Genomic DNA, 24,141 nt, shown 5'->3' with positions numbered 1-24,141 from the left:
ACTAAGATGGGATATGGCCAAAGTAGTCTGGAACAGCTACTTTAGAGTAAATCTACAGCAGAACAATGGGAGGCATTCAAGAAGGAACTGGGGAGAGAACAGGCCCAACATGTTTCATTTAAGATGAAATGTAGGAATAACAAGCCCAAAGATCACCATCACGGAATTCTGAGATCCCGATCAACGAGGAACGCAAGGACTGAAATAGGAGATGGTACTCCTGGACCTCGACCCATGAGGACTGGGGAACTGAGAAAGGAAGTGAGACTCTGTACAATGCAGAACCAAGACGATAAAGCAGGTGGAGGATCTCCATGTCCTTACAAGCACAGCCCAAAGATGTGCAGGTGGGGTGGATTAGCCCTGGAAGTGCAGAGTGAGAGAGATAGGGATAGGGTGGGTCTGGTTGGGATGTTCTTTGGAGGGTCAGTGTGGACTTGATGGGCCAAATGACACCAAACAGGTTCTATGCACCCCGCCACATTTGTCAGTTTCAGGTCCTCGATTCCTCATTGAGGCGGCACGGTGGCTCAGTGGTTAGCACTGCAGCCTCACAGTGCCAGGGACCCCGGGTTCGATTCCAGCGTTGAGTGACTGTGCAGAGTTCATACGTTCTCCCCAGTGGCTGCCTGGGTTTCCTCCCACACTCCAAAGATGTGTAGGCAAGGTAGATTGGCCATGGGAAATGCAGACTACAGTGATAGGATGGGGGCGTGGGGCTGGGTAGGATGTTCTTCAGAGGATCGGTGTGGACTCAATAGGGCCACTTTTGGGAATCTATAACTGTGGATATTTCAGAATAGGATAAAAAGGAAAAGAGAGGCATACAGCAAGTACAAGAGGAGGATATCAACAGAAGCCCTATGCGAATTTAGAGAATGCGGTGGGGGGGGAGCAGAAGAAGCAATCAGAATTACAAAGAAGGGGCACATAAAAACTCCGGCTGGCAAGATTAGGAAGAATCTCAAGATAATCTACAAGAATATCAAGAGGAAGAGAATTACCAAGTAAAGAATGGGGCTCATTAGGGACCAAGGGGGAAATTGTTGCGTGGAGCAGGAGCACACTGGTAAAGTGTTAAATGAGGACTTCAAGTCTGTCATCACTTTGGAGAAGGTGGATGTAGGTGCAGAATTTAGGAAAATGGACCATAGGGTTTTGAGAAGATTAATAAAGGATTTGAGGAGATACAGGAGATTTTTTTGATGGGTTTAAAAGCAGACAGATCTCCAAGTCTAAATAAGTTACATCCCCAGCTTCTTTGGGAGACAAGGGAGGAAATTAGAAGGACTCTGACTCAAATTTTTACTTCCTATATGGTCACAAGAGAAATGCCAGAGGACTGGAGGATGACTAATGTATTCCACTTTTCAAGAAGGATTGTCTACATAAAATAAGGAATTACAGACCGGTGAGTGTCACAACAGTAGTAGGGTAACTAGAGCAGATGTGACTTGGAGAGGAATCTTCACTTGGAGAGGAATACTTTGATCAGGGATAGTCAGCATGGCGTTGTCAGAGGGAGGTCATGCCTAACAAATCTGGTGGAATTTTCCAAGGAGGTGACCAAACGTATAATTGAGGGTCATGTAGTTACATAGTTTATATGGATTTCACCAAAGCCTTTGACAATGTCACACATGGGAAACTGATAAAGGAAATCAAAGCACATGGAATCCAGGATAATTTGGCAAGTTGGATCCAAAATTGAATTAGCGACAGGAGACAGATGCTGGTGGTAGAAGGCTCTTTGTGTGACTGGAGGCCAGTGTGCAGTGGGATACCACTGGGATCTGTGCTGGGTCACTTACTGTTCATAATATATATGAACCAGGTAGCTGAGAACATGGGGAGAATCAAAAGTAAATTTGTGGATGCTGCAAAGACTGGCTGCTTGCTTGAAGAGGAAGATATTAGATTACAGGACAATGCAGACAATTGATCAAATGGGCAGATCAGGAGCAGATGGAATTTAACACTGAGAAGTATGAGGTGATGCACTTTGGAAGAAATATCAAAACAAGGGAGTACTCAATGAATGGCAGGAGAGTAGGGAGCTTGGAGAACACAGGGATCTTTGGGTCCTTGTCCAGAAAACCCAGAAGGTGGCAAGACAAGTTAAGAGGCTAGTTAAGAAGATACATAAGACATGTGCCTTTATCAGATTATAAGAGCAGCGAGGTTATGTTGGAGCTATGTAGTACTTAGTGAGGGCACAGCAGGAGTACTGTGCATAGTTCTGGTCATCACACTATAGGAAGGATGTCAGCCCTTCATTTCTGATGAAGGGCTTCTGCTCAAAACGTCAATTTTCCTGCTCCTCAGATGCTGCCTGACCTGCTGTACTTTTCCAGCACCACAGTTTTGACTACAGGAAGGATGTGATTGCTCTAGAGAGAATGCAGAGGCAATGCACCAGGATGGAACACTTTAATCATGAACCGAGGCTGGATACACTCAGGTTATTTCCTTTGGATCAGGGAAGGTTGAGGGAGAATCTGATTCAGTTGTCTAAGATTATGAGGGGCATGGATAGGTTGAAAAGAAAGCAGCTGTTCCCCTTAGTTGAAAGGTCAATAACAAGGGGGCATAATTTTAGGACGAAAGGCAGGAGTTGAGGAAAAACATTTGCACCCAGAGGGTGGTGGGAATCTGGAATGCAATGACTCGAAAGGTAATTGCGGTGGGAAACCTCACAACCTTAAAAAATACTTGGATGAGCACTTGAAATGTCACAACATTCAAAAAGCCATATGTCAAGTGCTAGAAAGTGGGATTTATTGTGAATTTAGTACAGTTTTGGCTGTACAGACTTGATAGGCAAAAGGACCTCTTCTGTATGATTCTATGACTGTAGCGCTAACTGGGCCATTTTCATGTTCATAGACTGTAAATACTACAGTAACACAAGCATCATTGCTGCGGCCTCCGCCATTGACATCCTCCCAGTTTAACAATATTAAAGCACGGGCTGCACAGTGGCTCAGTGGTTAGCACCGCTGCCTCACAGCACCAGGGTCCCAGGCTCGATTCCAGCCTCGGGCAACTGTCTGTGTGGAGTTTGCACATTCTACTCATGTCTGTGTGGGTTTTCTCTGGGTGCTCCGGTTTCCTCTTGCAGTTCAAAGATGTGCTGGTCAGGTGAATTGGCCACGCTAAATTTCCCTTAGTGTTAGGTGCATTAGTTGGGGGGAAATGGGTCTGGGTGGGTTACTCTTCGGAGGGTCTGTGTGGACTTGTTGGGCCGAAGGGCCTGTTTCCACACTGTAGGTAATTTAATCTAAAATATTGCAGATGCTGCAATTCTGAACGTTAGTAAACATTCATCACAAGGTTCCAACTCTGAGAGAAAAGGTCAATGTCCTTTCATCAGAAACAAAGACTGTCTGGGACAAATCTCTGTCGGGTCCCACTAAAGTGACTTTGAAGCAGAGACCTGGAGCAATCCTGGAGATGAGGGAATCAGATCACCAGGTTCCTGTGAAGGGCTTTTGCCCGAAACGTCGATTTTGCTGCTCGTCGGATGCTGCCTCAACTGCTGTGCTCTTCCAGCACCACTGATCCAGAATCTGGTTTCCAGCATCTGCAGTCATTGTTTTTACCTCACCAGGTTCCTGTCTCTAGTTAAATCTCGCTGGAAACAGGTGAGCAACTGAAATTAAATAAACAATCAGCAGAAACCTTCCCTATTGCAGAACCTATTTTAAAAAAAAGACCAACTGTGCCCGAGAATCAAAACACATCTTGATTTAAATTCCTTGGAAATGAACCTCAGTCAAATCGCTGCTTATTACAAGTGCGGTGCCACACACCAATCCTAACTGACATTTAGACCAATGAGAATTGTGTCAAAGTTACCGAGATTGGCACTTCCGTAACTTCCCTCTTTCCTTGTGAGGAAGTCTACCTGGCACCTGAGTTAGTGTTCCTGTGCCAACAGCACAGCTGAGGCTGCGAGGCTGAGGTATGAAGATTCACAGCCCTGGTGCTGTGCCCTGGCTGCAAGGTTTTGTTCTCAGGCAGAAGGAAGCTCAGTGCAATTAAGGATGGAGGAGAAGGCATTTCTGATGAGTAGTCTTGAATTAATTACGTAGAAATGAGGCCATGGCAATAATCTATTCAGTCACACGGAATCCAGGACATTTGACCTGCAAATGGATTTAACCACCTCATTACAGACCATAAAGAAAAAAACATTAGCAGTTTGCCAGGCCAAGAATTTTCGGCTAAAAGAGGAAAAATTTGCTTTTATTCCCCCTCCAGCAGGAAGTAGCAATCGTCTGTGGTAAAGTAGTAATTTGTGCCAACATGCTATCAGGGATACTGGTAATGTTATCAAATCAGATTGAAAATATCCTGGTTCATGTACATGAAACCAAAGTGACTACACTGGGTCTCACTTGGGTTGGTAACACCAGCAACAAAGAAGAGAGTGTTGGAGAAGGCTTCTGAAAGTAAAGGGAAGATCGTAAAAAGCATTATTTCGTTTTCTCGTGTGATCAAATATCATGACAGAGCCCTTAGAATAAAAATTTGCATTCACAGGGTGACAGTTCAACGTTCAAAGGACTGGAGGATCTGTCAAAGTAGGTTCAATAGGTCAGCTCTCTTCTTCAAACATTTCTGACAGTAGATGGACACTAAATGCTGTGTTTTCAATTAACTCCATGTAGGTCCTAGTCTAGCAGAATAGATGGCCTTATACTTCTAACATAAGGCCAGCATTCAAGTAAGTGGAGAAATATTACCTCTAGCAGTTAATTCTCAAAAGACAAAGCTAGAACCATGCAAATTACAAAACAGTATAAAGGTGACCTACCTAATTTATAAAGGAAATCTTTGCTTTTACATAAATTTAAAATGTAAAGCGCACAATGGAATGGTAATAAGTAGCAGAAATATGTGTTCTAACAGGGATACTAGGAATGTATGAAGACTTACTAAAATGAAACATGGAGTCTCAACCTCAATTGGAGAAATGTTACCAATTTTCCTTACACCAAGTTAAAATAATGTAGCCCTTGCTAACTGAGAATGAAGGGGTAGACATGTCTACCCATTTAGCTCATTAACATATTCAGCCACAAAGTGCTTATCTTAGCTTTTACTCAGCTACAAGATTAGATGGGATTGAGGTTGACAAAGAGGAGGTTATAGCAATTTTGGAAGATCTGAAAACAGATAAGACCCAGGGGTCAGATAGGATTTATTCTCGGATTCTCTGGGAAGCCAGGGAGGACAGTGCAGAGCCTTTGGCTTTGATCTTTATGTCATCATTGACAACAGGAGCAGTGCCAGAAGACTGGAGGATAGCAAATGCTGTTCCATTGTTTAAGGAGGGGAGTCAGGATAACCTGGTAATTATAGGCCAGTGAGCCTTATTTCGGTTGTGGGTAAGGTTTTGGAAAAGGTTATAAGAGATAGGATTTATAATTATCTGGAAAGGAATAATTTGATCGGGATAGTCAACATGGTTTTGCGAAGGGTAGGTCATGCCTCACTAACCTTATTGAGTTCTTCGAGAAGGTGACAAAACAAGTGGATGAAGGTAAGGCGGTTGATAAGCTTCCACATGGTAGGCTATTGTACAAAATATGGAGTTTCGGGATTGAAGGTGATTTAGCCGCTTGGATCAGAAATTGGCTAGCTGAAAGAAGGCAAAGGTTGGTGGTTTATGGGAAATGTTCATCCTGGAGCTCAGTGACCAGCGGCATGCCGCAAGGATCGGTTTTGGAGCCACTGCTGTTTGTCATTTTTATAAATGATCTGGAGGTGTGCATAGAAGGATGGGTTAGTAAATTCACAGATGACACTGAGGTCGGTAGAGTTGTGGATAGTGCCGAAGGATGTTGTGGGTTACAGAGGGACATAGATAAGATGCAGAGCTGAGAAGTGACAAATGGAGTTTAATGCGGAAAAGTGTGAAGTAAATCGCTTTGGAAGAAGTAACAGGAATGCTGAGTACTGGGCTAATGGTAAAATTCTTGGCAGTGTAGATGAACAGAGAAATCTCGGTGTCCAGGTGCATAAATCCCTGACAGTAGCCATCTAGGTTGATAGAATTGTTAAGAGGGCATATGTTGTGTTGGTTGGGGGATTGAGTTTCGGAGCCACGAGATCATGCTTCAGCTGTACAAGACACTGGTAAAGTCACACCTACAGTCTGTGTGCAGTTCTGGTCAACACATTATGGGAAAGATGTGGAAGCTTTGGAAAGGATTCAGAGGAGATTTACTAGAATGTTGTCTGATATGGAAGGAAGGTCTTATGAAGAAAAGCCGAGGGAACTGAGGCTCTTTTCATTGGAGAGCAAAAGGTTGAGAGGTGAGTAAAATAGAAACATACAAGATAATCAGACGGCTAGATAGGGGGACAGTGAGAGCCTTTTTCTTTGGATGGTGAAGGCTAACATGAGGGGATATAGCTTTAAATTGAGGGGTGATAGATTTCTGACAGATGTTAGGGGTAGTTTCTTTACTCAGAGAGTAGTAGGGGTATGGAATGGCCTGCCTGCAACAGTAGTAGACTCACCGACATTAAGAGCAGTTAAACGGGCCATTAGACATACATATGGATAATAATGGAACGGTGTAGGTTAGATGGGCATCAGTTTAATTTCACAGGTCGATGCAACATCGAGGGCCAAAGGGCCTGTACTGCGCTGTAAAGTTCGATATTCTATGGTCTACATTGTTTCTATTTCATTTAAATGTAACTTGAGCCCAATTAAGCACCAGATTATTCATATATATAGTCAGCCACTGTAATGCAATTCCTCAAATAGGAGAATCTCCAACTAACTGTATATTTTCCTCAAAACACACAAGACGGGGTTGGATTTATTCAGGACAATATGACCCTGAAAGTGTCCAAAAGCTCACAGTAAGCAAACCGCAAATGTCTGGGAGACCCCTGGCTGCATCTTCGGCTCATCCAGCAACATATTAGTCATCATCAAGGCCCCTCATCTGTTAAGAAAGACTCTTGATTGGCTCAGCAATTTTACCAGGATGAGAGGTAACTGAATCACAGAATGATTACAGTACATAATGAGGCCATTCAGCCCACTGTGTCTGTGCTGTTTCGCTGAAGGAACAATACACTCATATCACTCAATCAATAGCCCGGTAAATATTTTCTCTTCTGATAATTACTCCTCAATTCTCTGCTGGGAATACACCCAGCTGAGAGGACACAGTAAATGGATGCTACATTGACAACAAGTTGAGTGGGGTCACTGTAGGCAGACACTAGCAATGGGCAAGTGTGGGAGGCAGGGGGTTGGGGAAGAGTTGTGTAAGGGTTGCTGCTGAGAGTGTCACCCATGAGGAGGAAAGCCCCAGAGCCAAATGGAAAATACTCAAGTTTACCAAATGGCAGGGGATTTCACTCACTGCTGGCAAAACGCCAAAGGAATCAGGAAGAGGCACTTCATTGGGCGGCATGGTGGCACAGTGGTTAGCACTGTTGCCTCACAGCGCCTGAGACCCAGGTTCAATTCCCGCCTCAGGCGACTGACTGTGTGGAGTTTGCACGTTCTCCCCGTGTCTGCGTGGGTTTTCTCCGGGTGCTCCGGTTTCCTCCCACTGTCCAAAGATGTGCAGGTCAGGTGAATTGGCCACGCTAAATTGCCCATGGTGTTAGGTAAGGGGTAAATGTAGGGGTATGGGTGGGTTACGCTTCGGCGGGTCGGTGTGGACTTGTTGGGCTGAAGGGCCTGTTTCCACACTGTAATGTAATGTAATCTAATCTAAAATCTTAACTTGAACAATAAGTCATAGAGATGTACAGCAGAGAAACAGACCTTCAGTCCAACATGTCCATACTGACCAGATATCCTAACCTAATCTAGTCCCATTTGCCAGCACTTGGCCCATTTCCCTCTTAACCCTTCCTATTCTTATATCCATCCAGATGTCTTTTAAATGTTGTAATTGTATCAGAGTCCACCATTTCCTCTGGCAGCTCACCCACTGCCTGAAAAAGTTGCTCCTTAGGTCCCCTCTCACCGTAAACTGATGCCCTCTAGTTCGGATGTCCTCTACTCCCCCACCCCAGGGAAAATACCTTGCCTATTTAACCTAACCTTGTCTCTCATGATTTTATAAACCTCTATAAGGTCACCCCTTAGCCTCCAACACTCCAAGGAAAACAGCCCCAGCCTATTCAGCCTCAAACAGTTGGCATTTGGGTAGAAAGGCAATCATCCACCTTCCCTACCAGTAAAATGTCACGCAATAGAAAGACAATGATCATTCTAACCCCATGTCATTCCTCCTTATTTACAGCCTGATTTCCCTTCCACCATCTCCACTATCAAACTGTACCACAGCATATTTCATTTGCCATGTTCCTGCACAATCAGCCTGCACGCTCTTGTACGATCACATAAAAACCACACTGAAAGTCACAAAGAATCTCACCTGGTCCCTCAACACCAGCTCCGTGGCCAAAAAAGTGTAGCAGCATCTCGACTTTTTGCGTAGACTGAGAAAAGCCCACCTACCACCACCTCCCCCCGTCATACTCACCACATTCTAAGGAGGGTTCATTTAGAGTACCTTGAGCTGCTGCATCACTGCTTAGTTTGGGAATTATACCTTTTTGGATCGTAATACCCTACAACAGGTAGTGAGGACAGCTGAGAAGATCATTGGGGTCTCTCTCCTCTCCATTACAGATATTTACTCCACACGCTGCATCCGAAAGGCTGAGAGCATTGTGGAAGACCCCACACATCCCTCACTCAAACTCTTCTCCCTCCTGCCATCTGGCAGAAGATGCCGGAGCATTCAGTCTCTCACGGCCTGATTATGCAAGAGTTTCTTCCCCCAAGCCAACAGACTCCTTAACACTCTATGACTGGACTTTTTTCCATCTGAAATTCTTTGCATGACGTTGGATTGCTGCGAGAACAATGTCTATTAATTATCATTATTTTATTACAGTGTAATTTTCGTGTTTTGCACTTCTTATGCATTTTATACCACCCTGTGTATGATCGTGTAGTTTGTGCTGTCCACATAGCACTTTGGTCCTGGTGGAACGCTGTCTCACTTTTTACTGTATCAGCTATATACGGTAGAAATGATAAAACAAAATCTACTTTACTTTAAAATCAACATTTGCCAGTTTTAAACCTTTTAAAGAGAAGTATTCTTATCAGAGCGAATAAGCTCACATTAATCTCCATCTGCCTACTCATTTAACCGATCTGCATCTATCTGTCTGTAACAGCCTTATAGCATCCTTCTCATTACTTACTTAATTTCACGTCTTCAGAAAACAAATTGTAAAGAACAGATCCCCAAAATTTGGTCCGGTTATTTGCAGCCTGCTAATCTGAAAATATGTGTTTTATTTCTACTCTCTGTTTCTGTGCATTAATTAATCCTCAGTCTACATTGATATATTACTCTTAATTCCACAATTCTCAATTTTGCATAATAACCAGCATAATGTGTTGACATATATGGAATAAAAAGTGTATAAATATTTCACCATCATTTTGATTGCAATGAAAATCTCATCTAAAGATGTAATTTTCATTATACTGGTATCTTGGTTACCTTCAAGGCTCCATAATTAACAACCTTTTAAAAATCAGAATTGTTAGGACACAACATAATCTATAAATAATACAGTAAAAGTAACTGATTTTTACCAAACTTGTGAGGGAACCACAAAATAACCATTCAATGAATGATCCCCAAATGAATAAATTACCAAATAATTTCACCTTCTGTAGCTTTTACAAAAACATGAATCAAAACCAATGCAAAATTAACATGAATTATTAACAAGAGTAAGTCGCTACACAATTCCTCAATATGCTGTTATTTAATACTTACATAGGGTAGGTTAGGAATTGTATTTAACAACACCTTTCACTTCTGAGTTGCAATTATGATCAGCAATTATGACTTGCAAAATTCTCCTCTACCTTGGGCCATGACAGTTCTGTTAGCATAGCTGTTCTGAGTTACTTCTCAAATGACTGGTCAATAATACATTAGTTTATGTTTTGGCCACTTCTGGGAAAACATGCAATCCTTTAGTATCTCTTGGGTAGTCACGTAGCTTTCCAGGTTTTAAACCTTTATCGCCAGCTTGCAATGTGTGACTGAAAGTTTCTGCTAAACAGAAAGACTGATCTATTCCTGAGTGATTTCTTTCTTATCCAAACAGGAATTCTCTGTGTTTCTCTTTCTGTCTCTGTCTGTATCTCTGCATTAATTGCTTTCACCTTCCAACTCCTTTGCATGCAACACTCCTCTGTATCTGCAGCTTATCTGTGTGTTGGGCTATGTGAAATCTTAACTCTCTTCCGATTGGTGCTGCTATCAGATCAAGGGATACTAGGTCACATGCCCCAGTATTCCTTACTATCCAAGAAAAATCCAACTGATCCCTTTAGAATAGATGCAAATTCTTAAAAGTCATTGACAACCTTTAACATTCTTAAACAATTATAGAATACATCAGACATTTTAAAGAAATTATTGTTGTGCCTTACTTTGTTTCCAGGTCAAAAGTCGTCATACAGATCGTTCTGCTATAACGCGCATTTCATGAACGCGAATTCCCTATAATGCGATTGACAAATTGGGGGACGTTATTTCTAAAGCACAAACTTTTAAAGCATGTATTGGTTAAAATGCTATTCTGCCCCTATTAGTTTAAAGAGTGCTGCTATTATGTGATTTTCTTATAACAGAGAATTGCAATGAGAATAGAACTGTGGCAGAACTGACTGTATTTAAAACTGGAAAGGTTTCTGGAAGGTCCAAATAAAAGAAAGCCAGGAATCACTGGCCTTACCTCAATAATAAAGTTTGCTGGTGCTTCTTTGAAGAGTAGATAAATTCATGTTTATGGAATAGCCCACTGTGAACTCTAGAGGGGAAAGGTTCCTGCTAGAGACAACAGTTGAATATGTTTCTAAAAAGGATATAAGAATCTTTCTGCTTTCTTCATATGAACAGTACAAAGGATTCTTGAGCAAGTGCTCATGGAGTTTTTGTATTATTTTTGTTGTTGTATGCCTGCATTATTGAGCAGGAGTACAAAACCATCACATTCAGGCAATACTTCAAATCAGCCATGTCATGAGATTCCCTGCAATGTGAATTTAGTGCATTAAATATAGTGTGCTAAACACCACTTACCAATTAAATGTTTAATAATCTTTCTCCATTAGAGCAGGAGTAAGCCATTTACCTACCTGGACCTATCCACCACTGAATGACTCCATGAGATCTGTAGCTTGACTCCAATTGCTATTAAAGGTCAACATGGCAGGTGAAATCACTCCACAGAGGCTGTCACCAAGTCTCCCTTTTCTACACATGAACTACCTTTGACTTTAGTAGATTAGATTAGATTCCCTACAGTGTGGAAACAGGCCCTCCGGCCCAACGAGTCCACACGGACCCTCCGAAGAATAACCCACCCAGAACCATTCCCCTCTGACTAATGCACCTAATATTATGGGCAATTTAGAATGGTTAATTCACCTGACCTGCTCATCTTTGGACTGTGGGAGGAAACTGGAGCACCCAGAGGAAACCCACGCAGACACTGGGTACTGCTCCATCAGTCAGCTCTCAGTGCCAGAATCTCTGACAGTTCCTCGTTTTTAACCCCTCAGCTAGGACTCCCTTACTGGATCAGATTAACATCCTCAATCAGGGAACTCATATTCTATGAGGTCCAACTGGCTGACCTCGTTACAATCACTGCAAAGGAATTAAAAGTTGGAGAAATCAACCTTGCACTTTGACTGGGACAACACATCCATTCAAAGCCAAGCCAAATTGACATGCTCGAGAATTCCGAGAAGCATGGCATTCCAACTGGAACTCTATCAACAAACACACTGACTTGGATCCCATTTACCACCCCCTGAGAAAAACAGGAAATTACATCCCCATAGGAAATGATGTCACCACAGGAAATGTCATCACCACCAGAAGTGAGATTACAAAACTAAACACACAAATAGAAAGTGGGCTACACCATCAGTGCTTCATCCAGAGGCTCACTGAAGATAATATCGAGTATGGTGATGAAACATCTGAAAACGAACCTTCCAGCTCAATGAGCAAACCTACATCCAGAACCTTTACTGTGTCTTTAATGTTACATATACAGCAACGAGGTCCCTTCGCTGCCTTCATGGTTTGAATACTGTCCATGTCACAATAAGCTTTAAGAGGAAAGATGACATTTGACCAGCAGGCACTTTCAGCATGACACAATTGCACTAATAATAAAGGTGTCAAGAAATATAATTATTGATGATTTAAATCTTGTACATTAATTTCTCTATGTGTATACATGGGTTTTCTTACCTGCACATTCCAGACCGAATGTACCAGTTGTACGCGCATTATACTAGAATGACTGCAAGCCATACTTGGTGACCAGGATCACACACACAGCTGCTGCACATTGAGTGCCTGAAAACAAGCAGTCGGGAAGGGCTCATAAAATGCAATGGACAAAAGAAATGAAAAGATGGCAGAAAAGAAAGTCTGTCAGAAGGAAAATGTATCAGTCAACTTTGTACCAACACTATTCACCTATACCAGCCTCAAAAGAGACTGCCATTCACAAACTGGTCTCGAAAGGCACAAGTGACCATATTCAATATGGAACAGGCATGTCCCTCTCTGTCCCAATCCACCATCTCAGAGCCACCAGCATAAACATCCAATTCATTGCAGGTTGAATGGAATTGAATTGCATTTATTGTCACGTGTACTTAGGTACAGTAAAAAGCTTTGTTTTGCGAGCAATACAGGCAGACTACTTTGTTAAGTAGGATAGATAATGTGCTGCTGGAAAAGCGCAGCAGGTCAGGCAGCATCCAAGGAGCAGGAGAATCGATGTTTCGGGCATGAGCCCTTCTTCAGGAAAATTTTTCCTGAAGAAGGGCTCATGCCCGAAACGTCGATTCTCCTGCTCCTTGGATGCTGCCTGACCTGCTGCGCTTTTCCAGCAACACATTTTCAGCTCTGATCTCCAGCATCTGCAGTCCTCACTTTCTCCTAGTAGCATAGATAAGTAAACAATAGGTAAACAGCAGCAAAAACAAAAACACAGGTACAGGTGAATGTTAAGAGCTTGTGAATCCATTCAGTATTCTAACAACAGTAGGGTAGAAACTGTTACGAAACCGGCTGGTGAGTGTGTTCAGGCTTCTGTACCTTCTCCCCGATGGTAGAGGTTGTAGAAAAACATTGCCAGGGTGGGATGGATCTGAGAATGCTGAACGGCCTTTCTTTGACAGCAGGCCTGGTAGATGGAGGTTGGCCTTTGTGATGGTCCGGGCCGAGTTCACCACTCTCTGTAACCGTCTCCGATCTTGAATGGTACAGTTGCCATACCAGGTAGTGATACATCCAGACAGAATGCTCTCAATGGTGCACCTATAAAAGTTGGCAAGTAGGTTGTTCTCAGTGCACCATTTTTCCAGGACTATGGTGGTGTCATCAGCGAACTTGTAAATGGCATTAGTCTGGTACTTGGTGACGCAGTCATGGGTATACAGTTAGTACAGTAGGGGGCTAAGTACACATCCCTGGGGGGCTCCAGTGTTGAGTGCTAGTGAGGATGAAATATCGTCCCCAATCTTCACTGATTGTGGCCTGTGGGTCAAGAAACTGAGGATCCAGTTGCAGAGAGTGGAGCTTAGTCCGAGATCACTCAGTCTAGTAATCAGTCCCGAGGGGATAATAGTGTTGAAGGCCGAACTGTAGTCAATGAGTAGGATCCTTATGTAGCTGTCAAGATGTTCTGGGGAGGAGTGAGGGCAAGTGATATGGCATCTGAGGTGGATCTGTTGGTTTGATAGGCAAATTGGAGTGGGTCAAGAGTAGTGGGAAGGCTGGAGTTGATTAATGCCATGACCAGCCTTTCAAAGCACTTCATGACCACCGAAATTAGGGCCTCTGGACGGTAGTCATTGAGACATGGTGCATGAGCCTTCTTAGGCACAGGGATGATATTAGCCCTCTTGAAACAGGCAGGGACAGTGGCCTGCTGCAGGGATAGGTTGAAGATGTCTGAGAAGACTTCTGCCAGTAGATCTGCGCATGCTCTGAGTGCACAGCGTGGTACTCTATCTGGTTCCTTCGCTTTCCTTGGATTCACACGAAGGAAAACAGATCTGATGTGTGATGCATTGACTGTTGAGATAGGTTCATCAGGACTTATCAGAATAGGTGTTACCTCTCCGCTGAAATTCTGCTCAAAGCGAGCATAGAAGGCATTGAGATGATCTGGGAGGGATATTTCATCTTCTGCAATCTTGCACTGTCTCTTTTCGAACCTGTGATGTCATTCAGTCCTTGCCATAGTCGCCGGGTGTCTGTCTGGGTCTCTTTTTTGGATCGGTATTGGTCCTTGGCTTAATATCATACTTGGATTCCTTATACTTGAGTGGGTCTGCTGATCTGAAGGTCTCACACTTAGCTTTTAGCAGGTTCTGTATGTCCTGGTACATCCAGGGTTTCCTGTTGGGGAACACCCGGACTGACTTCCTCGGTATGAAGTCCTCCATACACTTGCTGATAAAGTCTGTGACGGTGGAGGTGTACTCGTCCAAGGTCCCTGTAGACTGTTTGAACATGGCCCAATCAGCCATTTCCAGGCAGCATTGGAGTTGATCCTCTGCCTTCTCCAACCAGCACTGGACCTGTATCCACGAGGGGGTCTCCGGCTTGAGCTTTTGCCTGTAAGCCGGGAGAAGAAACATGGCATTGTGGTCGGAGTTCCCGAAATGAGGGCAGGGGATGGAGCTGTAGGCATCCTTCACAGTGGTGTAGCAGTGGTCTAAAATGTTTGGGCCCCTGGTGGGGCAGGTAATATTCTGGTGATACTTGGGCAACACTTTCCTTCGATTGGCTTGATTGAACTCCACCAGTTACAATAAACAGGGCCTCGGGGTGTTCCATCTCCAGGATGTTAGTGGTGGAGTACAGCACATCCAGAGCTTCCTCAACCTTTGCTTGTACATACCGCTGCTATACTAATGGCAGTATGTACACACCATTAGTATAGCAGCGGTAAATTCTTGTGGTAGATAGAAGGGGCGGCATTTGATGGTGAGGAATTCAAGATTTGGGGAGCAATGGCTGCCCAGGGTTGCAGTGTCCATGCACCGCAAGTTGTTGATTAAAAAGCAAACCCCTGCACCCTTTGTCTTACCTGAGGATGCTGTACGGCCCATACGATGGATAGAAAAACCATCAGCCTGAAGTGCGTAGTCGGAACTGGATGGGTTGAGCCAGGTTTCTGTGAAGCAGAGAACGTAGCAGTCCCGCAGTTCATGCTGGAAGCTGAGCCGTGGATGGATAGAAAAACCATCAGCCTGAAGTGCGTAGTTGGAACTGGATGGGTTGAGCCAGGTTTCTGTGAAGCAGAGAACGTAGCAGTTCCGCAGTTCATGCTGGAAGCTGAGCCGTGATCTGAGTTCGTCCACCTTGTTGTCCAGAGATTGTACATTTGCTGGGAGTAAGCTAGGAAGGGGGGGGGTCTTGAAACCACGTCCAAGGGACCAGATGGATTTCCCTTATGACAGTTGACAGTGGTTTTCAAGTGTCCAAGTGCATAGAAGTCTGCATCCCCACACTTCTGCGAGTTGCAAACCAACTGGGGAAGTGGTGACATCACAGTAACGTCACTGGCCTCGTATTCCATAAACCCAGGCTGGTGTGCTGAGCACATGGTTTTATATCCCACATGGTGAACTGCATACAAAGCTGGAATTAAAATCTAGCCTAGTGACAACCACTGTCAACTATCATAAGGGAAAATCAACTGGCCCCTTAACCTTTATTAGAGAAGAAAATCTTCCATGCTAACACGGTTTGGCCTATGTTTGACTCCAAACTCACAGGAATGTAACTGAGTCTTACCATCCTCTAGGCCATTAGGGATGGGCAATAAACAATGACCAATGCAACAACACCCACATCCCATGAATAAATAAAACAATTGTCATTAGCTCACTCTGAACAAGCAGACATTTCACTTTATGATATCAGCGTTGCACAACCGTTTCCACAGCTCTGCCATAGAGTATGCTTGATTTTCACAGCATTTATTTTTAAATAAATGCCTGAAGGTAACTAGAGGATGGTAAACACTAAGAACACAGCAGCAATAAATCTAAGGATGCTTAAACCATGCTTAACTAATTGCTTTCATTTTGGGTTGTTTACTTTCCTCTTGGTACTTAGCTTGGCAGCCATGGCTTAGTAGTCGCACATAATCAGAGGTGGCACTTTGGGATAACAGTGGGTGACTGCTGCACCATCTCAGGTATCATAAAAGAACCAATAGCAAACTCTAAGAAGAGTATCTGAGCACTCCCAGTCTAGATTAGATTAGATTAGATTAGATTACATTGTGGGAACAGGCCCTTCGGCCCAACAAGTCCACACCGACCCGCCGAAGCGAAACCCACCCATACCCCTACATTTACCCCTTACCTAACACTACAGGCAATTTAGTATGGCCAATTCACCTGACCCTGCACATCTTTGGATGGTGGGAGGAAACCGGAGCACCCGGAGGAAACCCACGCAGACACGGGGAGAACGTGCAAACTCCACACAGTCAGTCGCCTGAGGCGGGAATTGAACCCGGGTCTCTGGCGCTGTGAGGCAGCAGTGCTAACCACTGTGCCACCGTGCCGCCCTCTACTCACCAATGTTTACCCCACAGATAATATATAAGACTGAAACTATTCCAATTAGCATATTCATACAAGGGAGGTGATGGCCTCTTGACTATTAATCCAGGTAATGTTTGGGGGACCTGGATCAATAAAATAACAATGCCTCACTGGAGACCAAGGCTACCAGAACAATCCAAAATAGATTCCACTGCCCTACTCATGCAATATAAGTCGGTACTTTGTGGAAATATCTCTCCACTCTTTCTTTAAAGACACCATTGTCTTTGCCTTATTTACTCATTGCAGTAAAGCAATACATACCAGCAAATAGCTGGTGGCACTCTTGGTTTTCACTCACAAGCTCCAGGTTCAAGTTCCACCCCAGTACTTAACGCAGGTGAGGGATTGCTGCTGTGTCTGAAGCACTGTTGTCCAGAAGTGACATTAATCAGAGATCCTACCAGCCTCTCAGATGAATGTAGACTACCCAAAGGACTATATCGAAGAAGAAAAGCAAGGGAGTTAACACATAATCCCTACAGAGTAGAAGCAGACCATTCAGCCCATTGAGTCCAAACCAGCCCTCTGAAGACCACCCCACCCTGTTACCCTATCCCTGCATTCCCCATAGCCAATCCACCTGGCCTGCATATCCCTAGACACTATGGGTGGTTTTAACATGGCCAACCAACCTCACCCATACATCTTTGGCCTGGAGGAGGAAACCCATGCAGACACAGGTAGAATACGCAAACTACATACAGACAGTCGCTCGAGGCTAGAATTGAACCCAGGTCCCTGGAGCTGTGAGATAGTAGTGCCAACCACTGAGCCACCATGTCACCCTAACACTGATATCCAGACCATTATTTATTTCTCAATAAAGTTTGTGGCAGATTGATTTGTGCAAATTGGCTACTGCATCTCATACAGAAGTACTTCAGTGGCTCTAAAGCACTTTGAGACGTCCTGTGATTGTGTTAACCAGTAAATAAATTCTAGTCTTTATTCCTTACTTTTAAATAGAAAAAGATTTCACCAATCAGGAAATATGGGACTAAATAACAATTTTTGAAACAAGTGGGGTATAAAGTTTCAGAAATCAGTTTCCCGACCTGAAACTGACTTTAATTTTCCCATTTCAGACATTGACGAAATTTGGAATTTACCCAACCTCATTAGCTCAGTTTACAAGTTTGGCAGGTTTGCAATGCAGAGTGGTGCCAACAATGTGGGTTCAATTCCCACAACGGCTGATGTTACCATGAAGGTCCCACCATCTCAATCGCAACCTCACCCCTTGCATGAAGACCCCTCAGGTTAAACCACCACTAGTTGCCTCTCTAATAAGACAGTGGATTATGTGATGACGTTATTTATACAATATTAAAAAAAACTACTGCCATTTGTAAATAAATAATATGCTATCTTATATCTTTACCAATTTTTAGGAACCAGAATTCTAATGACACATGCACAATATATACACTACAGGAAATATAAAATAAGTTTTTGCTTATATCATACAGACCATACAAAACATGGGACAAGCATGGGAACAGGCCCTCTATCCATTAAGGCAGTACTGTGCAATCACAATTCACTGGATTCATGGCTGCATTATTATTTGGTCATCAGGTATATAAGATAATAAATATCATTCATAGCAAATTTAATTTAGGAACAATCTCACATTAGACTGGTATGCAATGGATCAGAATATGCGGCTTTTAGACAAATAATTCATTGTAGTCAGGAATTTTTTTTATCTTTTGCTTTAATATTAGAAAATCAACCTGGTGCAAGCTGTCAAGTTCCAACTGTGTTATTTCTTTACCATTTATACATATTTCATTAACTCACATCTGTAATTTCTCTTCAAAGTCTCGTTATTTGATAAAAACAAACATTTGGCACACTTTAATCAGGTTAGACAATAAAATCCAAGAATTTGATCGAACTCTGTTCATTGAAATATTTTGAGACAATTCAAAAGTATACTTGCCACTTCATGAATGGCTATAATTCTGCTTAGCTTCCATTAAGACTGGAATAGCTGTTACATGCCACAGTTTTGATATGTATACTTGTAGCTCCCAACAGCAATCTTTGTAGTTGATTAGCATATTTACCTAATCTAGGTAGACGGATTTAAAATGAATGCATTAATTATACAATTAATGAGCTAATTGTACAAGTTTTGTATTTCTTGGTATGGTGGAGCACATGTAAAGAGAACTTTAGGTTTCAGCTTCATTTCAACTATTTAATGAGGCTGCTCCTACTTCAAAGTTCTGACAAAGAGTCCAATAGAAGCCTGGAAACTACAGACTTGAGAGTCTGACACTAGCGAAGGCTGAGTTGTTGAAGGTTATTCTGAAAGATAGGATTTTCATATATTGAAAAGGCAAGGGCTGATTAGGGATAGTCAGCTTGTCTTTGTGTCAGGAAAATCGTGTCTCACAAAATTGATGGAGTTTTTTGAGGAAGTAACCAGAAAGATTGATGAGGGCAGCGTGGAAAGACATTGTTTACAAGGATTTTTGTAAAGCCTTTGACAAGGTTCCACATAGTAGACTAATTAGTAAAGTTAGATCACATGGGATTCAGGGTGACCTTACCAACTGGATACAAAATTGGCCTAATGGTAGAAGACAGACTGGTGCTGGTGGAGGGTTGTTTTTCAGACTGGAGTCCTGTGACCGGCGGTGTTCCACAGGGATCAATACTGGGTCCACTTTTGTTCATCATATATATGAAAAACTTGGATGAGAATTTAAGAGGTATGATTAGAAAGCTTGTGGATGAACCAAAATTGGTAACATGGTGGACAGTGAAGAAGGTTATCTAAGATTATGAAGAGATCTTGATCAATTGGTTAATGGGCTGAGGACTCGCAGATAGAGTTTAATTTGGATAAATGTGATGTTTTGTATTTTGGTAAAACAAACAAGGGCAGGACGTATACAATTAATGGTGGGGTCCTGGGTAGTGTTGTAGAACAGAGACCTAGGGGTTCAGGGACATAATTTGTTGAAATTTGCATCACGTGTAGATAGGGTGGTTAAGAAGGCATTTTGTAGGCTTACCTTTATTGCTCAGACCTTTCAGTATACAAGTTGGGACGTCATGTTGAGTTTGTACAGGCCTTTGGTGAGACCCCTCTGGAGTATGTGATGATACCACGGCGTTAAGCTACAGGTATATACATCAGAACTGTGGCTTGTACTTTGTCCTGTTATTTTATGAAGAAATGTTGAGACAGAGGTGTAGAGCAGTCTGCTCAGTCAATAAACTAAAAGCTTGTAACCTTGGGTTACTTTCTAAAAAAAAGTTACAAAGACAAAAACAGCCTGAATGGTTGGATCCAACTTCCACAGAACCAGAATTTTTAAATTTAGCTTTCTGCAGTCGCTGCAATCTTGAAGCTGGATGCAGGAGCTCTAATTCCTCTCTCTGTTATAGCTAAAAGCTGGGATTCTCTTCCTGCTGCTAGAATTGCATGTGAAGTCATCTATTTTACTGAATTTGCCTTTGCCAAGGGTGTTTATGGGATGTTACTATATTGGAACAGTTAATTAGTAGTTGTTAAATATATTTTATTTTGTTAAGGATTTTGATAGTTAAATTAAACCGATTCTTTTATTATATTTTAACTGTAGTGTAAAATGAAAAACAAAATAAAATGCATTTTGCTTAAAGTCGTGTAATTTGATCAACTGAATTGCATTTGGAACTCAAAGCAACTTATCGTCAAAATAAAAAAAAATGGTTAGGGTCTAGACCATCTTCTTTATATATTTTGGTCTGGTCCATAAGAAATATTGTGTACAGTTTTGGTCACTGTGCTATAGGAAGGATATTATTAAATTGGAGAGGGTCCAGCAAAAATTTACAAGGATGCTGTCAGGAATGGAGGATTTGAGCTATAAAGATAGGCTGGGTCATTTTTCACAGGGGCGTAGGAGGTTGAGGGATGACTTTATATATGTTTATAAAATCATGAGGGGCATAGATAAGGTGTATAGCAAGGATATTTCCTTAGGGTGAGAGAGTTCCAAACTAGGGACTATATTTTTAAGATGAGAGGAGAAAGATTTAGAAAGGACATGGGGGCAACCTTTTATTTTACACAGAGAATAGTTCCTATGTGCAATGAACTGCCAGAGGATGTGTTGGATGCAGGTACACTTGCAACATTTAAAAGAATTTTGGATAACCACATGAATAGGAAAGGTTTGGAGAAATATGGACCAAACACTGGCAAGTGGGACTACATATGCTTTGTGACTGTATGTGGTATGCACTGGTAAACTTGGGGGCTACAGTAACTAGTGGAAGCCATATAAGCTGGATTGTACAATCAGTCCAGTAAACAGCGTCAGAACCTGACATTTCCCTTGAGTCTGTTACAGTAAATCTTTCAGAGACTGTTGATTCGTTAATGTGTAAATAGAGACACTATTGAAACTGTGGTGTGACTGACTTGGGAGGTTTTTGTTTTTGTAATGGTTAAATCTGTGAAGAAATAAGGCTGACAGAAGATTGGCTCCACCAATGGATGTCCGGAGTAAAACACAAAACTAAACAGCGGACTAGATGCTCAGCAAGTATAATCCAAATAAAGTTTACCATTAAATTTCAATATGACTCACAGCATAATATATGTACAGTGGGATATTATCAGTTTTTTGGAATTTGTAGACAGAAGGTCACATAACTATCAAATGCCATAATTGTCCCTTGTCCTTCTTAAAGATCTGCTTTAATTAATTCCTGGATAAGATCTGACAGTGTGTTTGTGAAATGGCATATGGTAACTTCTCAGGAGCTTGCAAGGAACCAAGCCAAATGATAACTTTTTTTAAAAACTAGTCTCAGTGATTCTCACTGAAGTGGGAAGCAAAGGTAGATATTCAGCAATTGAACATAAGTTGTCTGAACCTGCTCTCACAATGCTTAAACAAATCAAGAGTACTCTTATTGGCACTAAGAATACTTTACATTTCAAAATGTATTTCTCAGAGAGAGCAACACCTACTGCTAATCATTTTACCAAATGTCCAGAAGTAAAGATCTTGCATTTATATGATGCATTTCACAACCTCACAATGTTCCAAAGTGCTGTAGAGACAATAAATTATTTTAAGTGAAGCCACTGCAGTGTATTATGAAAGACAGAATGGTGCAGATATTAGTCCTTTCCTGAAACCATCGCTGAACAACTTTAATTTTAAGATTACACATCCCTGTTCTGGATTTCTCCCTATCCCACCCCCCACCGCCAAAACATCCACCGGAAACAACTGCAATTATATTTTGGGTGATCAACCAGCAGACAGGGCAGTGGATCAACCATTCCTGAAGTAAAGGTCAGAGTTCCTTTGAGAGCAGAGCTTCATTTAAATGGAACTGGTAAGCTCAGTATCAAACAGGCATCTAAAGGCAAATTCTCCAAACTCAGACAAACTCAATCTTGAACAGACCAATCAAATCTGATAAGAAAAAGGCTAACACAATCAATGGAAGATGGGTTGATCAAACTCCAAACTGTTCCTCCTGCCACACAAAAATATTTTATAACTTATGGAATCACAGAGTTATAGAGATGTACAGTACAGAAACAGACTCTTTGGACCAGTTGATTCACACCGACCAGATATCCTAAATTAATCTCGTCCTATTTGCCAGCATTTGGCCATTATCCCTCTAAGCTCTTCCTATTTATGTACCCATCCAAATACCTTTTAAATGCTGTAATTGTACCAGCCTCCACCACTTCTTCTGGCAGCTCATTCCACACACACACACCATCCTATTTATGAAAACGTTGCCACTCGGGTCCCTTTTAAATCTTGCCCCTCTGATTTTAAAATTTACACCCTGCCCTCTAGTTTTGAACATGCTGGGGAAATGACCTTGGCTTTCCATGCTCCTCATGATTTTTAGGTCTTATTATGTTTTCAGGTTCTTTTCAATTCTGAAATTGGGTGGTCGGAGGGCGTGGAACTCTAGCTCCAGCCATGTTGAGATTAAAATACATAATAAAACAGCCTCCTAATTGTGCAGGTAAGGACTAGCTGTTGAAAGCAGTAGAGAGCTGTCAGCTTTAATGAGGCAGTGGCTTGACCTGCCCCACTGTGAAGCTGTTATCATACCTTTAATATCTATTTCAAGAAGATAAAATCAACCTTATTCTGTGGAAAATAAATCTGATGTGATACTATCTACAGCTAAGTTATAAGGACTGCTCCTTTGTTTTGTTTGACAGTGAACCTGTGGAACACTGCTAGATCACTCCTCATGTGGAATCACAAATACTGTTGTTACCATTATAAACATAACACAAAGACACCATGTCATTAAGCAAACTCTGAAATACAGCAACTATGAATATTACTATGGGAGATTATGAGAAGGCCTGGAATCTGATAGAGAATTGCAGCAAAAAGTGCCCTGGTCTGTATGAGCATACTGTCTAATCTCCACTGATGAGCCATGCTGTATGTTGGAGACATGCTGTCTTTTAACAATTGAGTACAAGGGAAAATGTTACAAGATTTGAGTGTGGCCAGGATAAATGACCACATGAAAAGACTTTTAATACAAACTAGCAGATCTCCTGCATTTTTATTTATGATACTGGCTAAAATCCCAATATCATTCAACTCAGAACAACTACACAGTGCTCGAGTCAAAGTACTATTAACATAAATCATAAAAAGAAATGAAAAATTGGTGATAACTCACACAACAGAACAATGGGCAGATATTTTGCAACAATAGCATGCACAAAGAGGAGAGATTCTCATCTGATATGTTGACCAATCTCCAAATGTCTGGGGCTGGCACCCTGTTAACATTCACACCTTTACACCTATACTGGCACAACACAGGAGACGAAACTGAGCTGAAGATTAATTTCTTAATGAGAAGTTGGCCTCTTTTCTAAAAGCAAACTGATTCTTTTGTATTTGACTGCAATTTGCCTCTCTATTTTGGACCATAAATTTGGTACATAACACATCATTTGTCACTTAAATGCCTGCTCTCAGCAGGTGTTAGTCCACACAGGGATTACGGTGGGGGGGGGGGGCGCATATAAAATTCCCAAGGATTCGCTCAGACGCACAAAAACTGGCAGCAATTTAATGGGAGTAGGTAAGAAGGACAATCACACCAAACTGCAATTTGTAGAGAATTTATTGTGTGTTGATATTGAAAAGTTGGTTTTTACTTTGATTACTGGCCACCAACAACACCACACCATGCCCCTATCTCAATCTCCAACCGATCCCACCATATGCTCTAACCACCCCGACTCATGTGATTTCTAAATATAGATCTAGTTTCCAGTTAAGTGTAAAATATGGTGCACTGCAATAAAAGGTTTAAAAAATAGCAGCTCAGTAAAATCACATAATCTTAAACTGAATGTTATTGCTTCTCCCCTA

The 24,141-nt window shown here is 42.1% G+C and overlaps 2 protein-coding genes across 4 annotated transcripts in view; both read right to left on the bottom strand.

The window, feature by feature from the left end:
* The window catches only part of ptprn2 (protein tyrosine phosphatase receptor type N2), a 944,464-nt gene that overhangs the window by 917,777 nt on the left and 2,546 nt on the right, over positions 1-24,141 (bottom strand). The gene's annotated exons all lie outside the window — the stretch shown is intronic.
* ncapg2 (non-SMC condensin II complex, subunit G2) overlaps positions 11,254-24,141 on the bottom strand; it is a 117,635-nt gene continuing 104,747 nt past the window's right edge. For both annotated transcript variants that reach the window (XM_043690695.1, XM_043690696.1), the window contains exons 29-30: positions 23,163-23,170; positions 11,254-11,265 (exon numbers count right to left, since the gene is read on the bottom strand). The gene's annotated coding sequence lies outside the window, so the exon portion shown is untranslated. The remainder of the gene's footprint in view (positions 11,266-23,162; positions 23,171-24,141) is intronic.

The sequence above is a fragment of the Chiloscyllium plagiosum genome, chromosome 5 (genome assembly GCF_004010195.1).
Source record: "Chiloscyllium plagiosum isolate BGI_BamShark_2017 chromosome 5, ASM401019v2, whole genome shotgun sequence".
Taxonomy (NCBI): Eukaryota; Metazoa; Chordata; class Chondrichthyes; order Orectolobiformes; family Hemiscylliidae; genus Chiloscyllium; species Chiloscyllium plagiosum.
This window is presented reverse-complemented; position numbering and strand designations above follow the sequence as displayed.